Genomic DNA, 8,122 nt, shown 5'->3' on the forward strand with positions numbered 1-8,122 from the left:
AGGCGGCCACGTGTCACTAAAATTCCTGCCGATTTTTGGGTATCTCCGGAATAATCTCTGCAGGGAGCGGCTTTTAGGGAGCCGGAATTGGAGAGGTCGAGTCGCCCCATGGAGTCTCCGGGGTGCAAACACGAGGATCGGGAGGCAATGAGCCTTTTCCAAGGAACTGCAGATTAGGGAGATTACAGCAGCCAGCGGCCCGTGCCCCATTTTTGGGAGTAGGGAGCGTGACTGGGACTCCTCGCTCCAAGCCAAGGAGTGTCCTGAGGGCAGGAAAAAACCACCTGGAAAGGGATGAGAGCTGAAATGGGGGTGCAGGGTAGGGATTCAGCTGGAATTGGGACTCGCGCAGGGATCTGGGGTGAAAAAATCCATGTGGGATGCTGAAAAGCGGGATCCACTCCTACGGAGCAGGCTCAGGGACCTGGCAAGCGCCTCCCCTCTTTCCAAGATCCAACTGGAGCAGAATTTTTTCCCTGTGTGCCTTTTCCTGGTGATTCCGACCCCTTTTCAAATCCCTTTGTTCCCCCTGAGGGTTTTTCCCTCGGTCTTAACCAGCTGCGGGATGAAGGGGGCAGCAAATTCCCCGAATCCAGCGCGGATCCTCGAGGAGCTGCGCTGGATTCCTGCTGGATGTTTCATCCCATCAGCTGGAATTTTTCACGGCCGTATCCTCGCCCGACCCGCGCTGGGCCGGGCTGGCAGCACCGACACATCCCTGCCTCCGGCCCCATTCCCGCCTGGAATTGTTCCCTGGAGCTCCTCCTGGGACACCTCTTCCCCCTGACGGCCCCGAGCCACGGGGAGGTGGCTCTGCTGATCCAATTCCCAGCGTTTGTCCTGTTCCCTGAGAATTCCTGGTGCAGGGAAAGGGGCTCAGAGCTCATCCCATCCCAATCCCTGACTGCTCCAACCTTGGGCACTTCCAGGGATCCAGGGACAGCCCCAGCTCCTCTGGGAATTCCAGCCCAGCCCCTCCCCACCCTCACAGGGAGAAATTCCTTCCCAAAATCCCATTTATTCCCTTTAATGCTGGTGCCCAATCCAGCACAACTTCCCTTCCCAATGAAAGGTGCCCCCAGAACGTCGGGAATTGCTCCCAGAGCAGCTGGAATTGGAACAAACTCAGCTTTTCCAGTGCTTGGGGTTGAGAAGATGGAGTTGGGCCCTGAAGCAGGAATTCCCTGGTGTGGATAAATTGTTTGGGAAGCGATGAAAAAGCTGGGAAAAGGGAGAAGTCCCCAACAGGAATGTTCTCGTGGGGGGGGCAGTGGTGGAATTGTGTCCCGAGCTGGGCATTAAGGCCTGGAATTTTTAATCCTCATTAATGAGGTGAAGTTGGAATTGCTGTGGAGGAGGATCCTGGGGGGAATCCATGGACAGCAGCCCTGGGCCAGGGAAGGGCTTGCTGGAAAATCCTCTAAAATAGGAATACACCAGATAAATGGGAATATTCCTTCCCGAGTTACCTTTTTTGGGAATGCTTTTCTTCCCGTGCCCATGGGCTTCTTGCTGATTTATTTGAAAACCCCTCTGAGCAGGGATTTAAACACCCAGGGCCAAAGCTGGGGAGAAAATGCCAGGGAATGTTTTGGAATTTGGGAAATGCTGACGCTTCAGAAAGTGCTGCTGCCCGAAACCGGGTCAGGAGACCGAATTCCGGGTTCTTGTCAGAGATTTCAGAGATTCTGGGTTGATTTCAGAGATTTCAGAGATTCAGCTTCATGGCCAAGCTGAAGTCTTGGTTTCCTGTTATTTTCCCACTTTAAGCAAACGGGAATAAAGAGGATTTTTGGGATAAATCAAAATCCTGGATGAACGGGGTGACTCTAAACCCACAGCCCCTCTGGCTGAGGGGGTGACCGAGGTTCAGTGGCCTCAGGAGGATGCGGGATTGATCCAGCCCTGTTTTCTTGGGAGAAGAGCTCCCAGTTTTTTGGGAGAAGAGCTGGGAATTCTCCAACCCAGGATTTGTTATTTTTCCACGAGGAATTGCTCTTAGCCCTTGGGACACTGAGGATTGTGGGGTGACTGCAGGGCGAGCTGGGTTTAATCCCCTGCCTTGCTGTAGGAGCGAGTTTAAGGAATTTCCAGCAGCTGGAAAAGCTGGAAAAGCTGCAGGGTTAAAGGCGGGGGAGCCCCGGGAGGTGACAGCGGTGGGAATTCCAGGATGCTGCTCCAGAACCCCCTGGAATTGTAGGGATTGGATCACCCCGGAGCCCTTCCTTACACAACGCTGCCACCCGGGGGCCGGGATAACTCCCACCTTCCTTCCCTGGGGAGCACCCCCAGAAAAAAAATCTCTGCTCCCAATCCCTTTTTTTTTTCCCCATTTTTTGGGAAGCGCGGCCGCTTCGCCCCGTTCTGCCTCCGCTCGGCTTTCGGGAGGAGCGGTGGAGCTGCGGAGGGGCGGCTCCTGGGAGGGGTTTGCGGAGTAAATGCAGTGAAATTTGGCAGGAAGCAGCAGCTCCTCGCTGCTCCCTTCCCCGCCTGCGGGAGGATTTTTCCAGCGCCGAGGGGACCGCGGAGCCCGGGAGGAAGAACTGGATGCAGCGGGACGGGGCTGAGCTTCCCCCCCAGCACTGATCGAGGTAAATTCGGTGCTGCGAGCCGCATTTGGGGTTTTATTGCCCCAAAACGAGCGGCTGATTTATTAATTTCAGCATTTCCAAGCCTTTCTTTCTTCGGGGCTGGAAGTTTCATTTCCCTCCTCCTCCTCGAACGGGTTTTTCTCCCTCTGCCCCCGTGATGTTGAGCCATAAAAAACTGCGGAGGGGTTGATAAAAATGGATCTTCCCCCTAATTCCTGTCCCCCCCGAGGGGATTTGGCAGCCGAGGATTTTCAGTGTCACTTTTTAAAGCTGTGGTGGCCGAGCTGGAGATTTTCTCCCTTCTTTGCTCCCAGCCATTCCCGGCTGGAATTGGAGACGTGCTGCAAACTGCCCGCGAGCTCAGGCAATGCCTGAGCTGGGATATTGTTAAAATATTCCTTTTTCCCCCCCGAATTTCGAGCAGAAAACCCCGGCTCGCGCCACCAGCCCCGGGGAAATGTTACCCGGCTAAATCCGGAAGGATGTCGGAGTTCTCCTCGCTGGATAATTCCCGGGTTTTTTTCGGAGGAAAAACTCCAGGGCAGATGTTTGGCAGAAGGTGCAAAACATGAATTTAATTAAGGATTTTTTTTCTGCTGTCAGCGCTGGGGACTCGCAGCCCCTCCGAGGCTTCCAGCAACTCCTTAAAAGCTGCTTTATCCTGGTAATTTTGGGGATAACTCCGGGATATCCACCTGGAAAGGTGCCCCGGGGGAACGTGGGATGTTCAACCCCGAGCCGGGCTGAGCTCACAAGTAATTCCTTGTGATCGATATTTCCTCCCCAATGGATTTTTGTTGTTAATTAAATTAATCGCCGGTAGATGACAGATCCAAGCCCAAGATAGTTTGGGATATTGGAGAGGAAGATCCAAGTTTAGAAATCCGGGAGAGCAGCAGGAAAACAATTCCTCATCTCCACAGTCAGCTCGTGAAGGTGACAGTGCGGTGCCTCCAATTTTTCCTGGATACAGGATGGAAATCCTGGATTTAGGGCTCCTCCTTCCCAGTTTTCCTTCACGTTGAGCCACCCACGGTGGAGGAATTTCCTCGGCTGGGGGGTAGGGAGCAGCTAAAAAACATTGAATGGAACAAAAGTGGGAATTGCTGGAATATCCGAGCGCTCAGGGAGAAACCACACCTTGGAGCGAGCGCCGGCTGCTCCAGGAGGGAATTCCGCTCATCCTGGTCCCAAGGGCAGCAGGATGTTGGGAAGCATCCCCGAAAATGGGCTGTTAAAGGGGAATTTCATCCCTAAATCAGGCGGTGCTGAGGCTCCCCGTTCCTCTCCAGTCCAAGCCAGCGGGAGCTTTTGGGTGCAGAGAGGAGAATTTTAGGGAGAAACTTCAGGGAATTTTCAGCAGCTCGGAAAAGCCGCCGGGATTGCAGAGTTTGGGGGATGTAGCCCAGGGTGATGTTTCTGCCTGCAGCGGGGTGATTTAATGGAAAATCCATGGGGTTTGCTGGAATTGTCTCCTTTTACAGGCTCAGACCCCAAAATGCTTTCCCAGTAACGAGCTCTGGAATTTTTATCCCTAACTGGACTCCCGAATTCCTTGGTTTCACGGTACCTGTGCTCCCTTCCGCTTTCCTCGCTGTTCCTCCATTTCCATGTCTTTCCCCCTTTCATTCCCTCTCCTCCCGAACCCTTCCAGAGCATTCCTGGGGCGGTTTCAAACCAGAGCTCCCAGCTCCGGGCACTGGGATCATTCCCAGCTCACCCAGGTGCTCTCCAGAGCCCTTTTTTTGGCACTTTCCGTCCCACATTTCCCGTGCAAAAACCCCGCGGGAGGAGGAAAAGTACCGCTCCCGACCCGCAGCGATGCCGGCGCAAGTTTGTTATTCCAAGGGATTTTCCCCAGGAATAACAGCAGCCCGGTTTGGAGCCCCTCTGTCCCGCTGGTGGATTAGGGAGCGTTAATTAAGACAGCATCACGCAGAGGGTGAGGAACGATCCCCTCCGCTCGTATCCGCCTGGAAAGCGGCACCACGGGAATCCGGGATGCTGAACCCCCGACCCAGAATCCCTCTCTGGGATTTGTTTTCCCCTTCAGATGAATTTTTGGGGTTTCATTTAAGCTGATGTTGCCGTGTGGAGATAAAAAAGAAAAAGATTTAAAGGTCAGGAGAGTTTAGAACGTTGCAGAGATCCTGGTTCAGAAATCTGGGAATGCAGCAGGAAAACTGTTCCCAATCTCCACAGGGAGGGATTTATCTCTCTAAGGAGAAATTTTTCTCCCTATGGACATATTTATAAGGAATATTGATGGTTTTAAGGATAAACGCCCTAAAATTTCCAAGGACACAGCAAATTTTCCGGGAATAACACCCGGATCCACGGCCAGCACCTTTCCCAAAGGGGCTCCGCTGAGCAGCTCCCAAATCCGGGCCGTGCCTCTTCCCAGATCTCCTTCAGTTCCCATTTGCTCCCAGCTGGAGCCCCTTGGGGCATCCCAGGAGGCACAAAAAGCTCTCCTGGGATGAGCGGGACGCGCGGAGCAGCTTCTCGCCAGGGCACTGCCGGAATCCAGCTCTGCTGCTCCTGGAAGCTCCTGATTTCCCAGCTCTCTTCCCTTTGCCTGGAGCGGGAGCAGGAGGAGAAATCGAGATGTGGATTCTGACTCTGTCGGGCTCCAGGCTCCCGGCTGCTCCAAGGACCTGGGAATGGGAACCAGGAATTCCCAGCTCACCACGAACTGCAGTGGTGGGACAAGGGGGGTGGGCTCGAGCTGAAAGGGGGGAAATTTGGGAAGGAATTCCTCCCTGGGAGGGTGGGGATGGAATTCCCAGAGGAGCTGGGGCTGCCCCTGGATCCCTGGAAGTGCCCAAGGCCGGGTTGGAGCAGCCTGGGACAGTGGGAGGTGTCCCTGGCCAAGGCAGGGCTGGAATGGGATGGATTTAAGGTCCCGAAGCATTCCGGGATTCTCAGCTCTAATCAAGCACTGATGAAAAGGGCCTCGATCATGGAATTTTCACACGGATTTCCCCAGGGCTGTAAATCCCTCTCTTTGCTCCCTGCCCGCCGCAGTTCCCCCTCCCCAGCTGGGCAAACATTCCCGAACACCCTGGAATGGGCTGCCGAGGGCAGCGGTGGAGCCACCATCCCTGGAAATTCCAAGAACCCCTGGATGTGGCCCTGTGGACGTGGTTTGGTGATGCTCTGAAAGGTCTTTTCCAAACTCCACCATTCCAAGGCTCTCCAGGCTTTTCCAGAGCTTTTATCCACCCGGGAAATCTCCGCTCGGATGCCGTTCCCTTGGCTCTGGATCTCTGCTGGACTTTGGGATTTGCTGCCAGGGTCGGTGCCTCTGCCCCTGCCAGGCTCAGGTTTTTAGGAGTGGGAACGAGGAGGGATTTAATCCATGGGGATTTAACCCTTGGAAAGCCTGGCCATGGCAGCGCAGAGACTCTCAGAGCGAAGGGATAAATAATCCCAAATCTTATCCCAGGGAATGGCGGGGCTTTATTCCCTGTAGTAACTCTGGGCTGGGAAATAATATTAATTATTCCCTTTAATAATGCTGGAATCATTCTCCCAGTGGAGATCAGGCTGGAGAATTCCTCCCGTGGCACCGAGGAATCCTGTTCCCATCCCCAGGAATGCCCCGGGGGTGATGGAGCGTGGAGTTGGGAACGCAGGATTCCCGGGATTCCCGTTCCACACCAACGGTTCGGAGCTCCCGGCCCCGAGCCAGGGACAATCGGGATCATTGTCCTGCTCCCGAGGGATGTGGAGCATCGCTGGATCCTCGGGCACAGAGGGCTCCCATCCGGCATTCCAGACTTTCCTCTGTGCTCCGGATGAGGATGGGACAGGGAAGCTCCTGGTCCCGGGGTCTGCCCGAGCTCAGCCATGGTTTGGGTGCTCGGATGGGATTAAAAAGGGGAATTTCGGCTGGGATTGGGCTCGGGAGAGGAGTGGGGTCTGTTACACCTGGGGAAGGAAAAGCTCAGGACTGGGAGCCTTGGGAGGTCCATGGAAAGGAAGAAGAGGGATTTTTATATGGGCAGAGGGAATGGTTTGGGTGGGAATTGTTTTGGATACCTTCTCCCATCGCTCTGAGAGTCTCCGTGCTGCCATGGCCAGGCTTTCCAAGGGTTAAATCCCCATGGATTAAATCCCTTCTCGTTCCCACTCCTAAAAAACTGAGCCACAAAGGACACACGGAATGGTTTTAAACTGCCACAGGGCAGGGTTAGGTGGGATATGGGGAAGGAATTCCTGGCTGGGAGGGTGGGGAGGGGCTGGGATGGAATTCCCAGAGCAGCTGTGGCTGCCCCTGGATCCCTGGCAGTGCCCAAGGCCAGGCTGGAGCAGCCTGGGACAGTGGGAGGTGTCCCTGGGCATGGCAGGGGTGGCACTGGATGGGATTTAAAGTCCCTTCCAACCCAAACCATTCCAGGATTCTCTGATTTGATTTTCCCTTCCCTCTGTGGGTGCTGCAGGAACAGCCCTGGGCACTGGGAGCTGGCTGGGCAGGAGGGCCTGGAGGGACAGGACACAGGGAATGGCTTCCCACTGCCAGAGGGCAGGGATGGATGGGATATTGGGAAGGAATTCCTGGCTGGGAGGGTGGGGAGGGGCTGGGATGGAATTCCCAGAGGAGCTGGGGCTGCCCTTGGATCCCTGGAAGTGCCCAAGGCCAGGCTGGAGCTCCCTGGGACAGTGGGAGGTGTCAGGGTTGGAACTGGGTGAGCTTTAAATCCCTTCCAACCCAAACCATCCCATGATCCCAGAACGATTCCATGTTTTTTCCTTGCCATCCCGCGCCTCTGTTCCCTTCAAAACCCGGGATTGGAGACCTGGAGAGGGCTGAGTCAGCAGCCACCAGGATCACTCCTGAAAGCCTTAAATTACACATTCCTGCGGGGCTGGATCTCAGCTTCCAGCCTGGAATACGGCACGGGGAGCCAGACCTGGAGAATTTCCTGCCTTCCAGCCTGGCTCTGCTCCAGGGCTTTTCAATGTTCTGCCTTGGATTCCTCTGAATGGAGAGACCAAAATATTGTCCTGACGTCAGGAATAAATCCGGAGCTTCTTAGAGGCTGTGAGGGGAGCAACGAGCCCAAAAGAACGGGAAAATCCAGCCCAAACCAAACCTCCCGCAGATTTAAGCCTGGCTTTACTCTCAGGGAGCTCAGCACGTGCAGCTCCCTCGGAGATTTGGGGGGAAAAACGTGTCCAGATGTTGCTCCCGGCAGCAGAGCCGTGGTTTTTGCTGGAATATTTTCCATGTTAAGTTGTGTTATTGGGGTTTTCCCGGTGGCCCCATAAACGTGGGAGTGCAGTTGGCTCTGCCCGGTGCCGCCCGTGCCCTTCAAATCCTTTAAAGTGCTCTGAGTGAGGCTGGGGCTGGAGCAGCCCTGCGGGAATTGAAGGGAAGGGAAGGTTTTCCTTGGATATCGGTGCCCTAAAATGTGTTGGAGCTGAGGAGGGAGAGTTTTCCTGGATATGGGTGCCCTAAAATGTCTTGGAGTTGTGGAAGGAGGTTTCAGGAGGAGGCAGGAAGGAATCAATCCAGGATTTCTGTG

The 8,122-nt window shown here is 54.8% G+C and overlaps 1 protein-coding gene across 1 annotated transcript in view; it reads left to right on the forward strand.

Moving 5' to 3' along the window:
- The first annotated feature begins 2,439 nt into the window (after window positions 1-2,439).
- Window positions 2,440-8,122, forward strand: part of LOXL2 (lysyl oxidase like 2) — a 40,509-nt gene continuing 34,826 nt past the window's right edge. Inside the window, exon 1 of the mRNA XM_042024804.1 lies at window positions 2,440-2,591. The gene's annotated coding sequence lies outside the window, so the exon portion shown is untranslated. The remainder of the gene's footprint in view (window positions 2,592-8,122) is intronic.

This window comes from Corvus kubaryi, unplaced genomic scaffold, assembly GCF_017639235.1.
Source record: "Corvus kubaryi isolate FWS band 111438036 unplaced genomic scaffold, C.kubaryi_AGA036_p1.0 37265, whole genome shotgun sequence".
Lineage (NCBI taxonomy): Eukaryota > Metazoa > Chordata > Aves > Passeriformes > Corvidae > Corvus > Corvus kubaryi.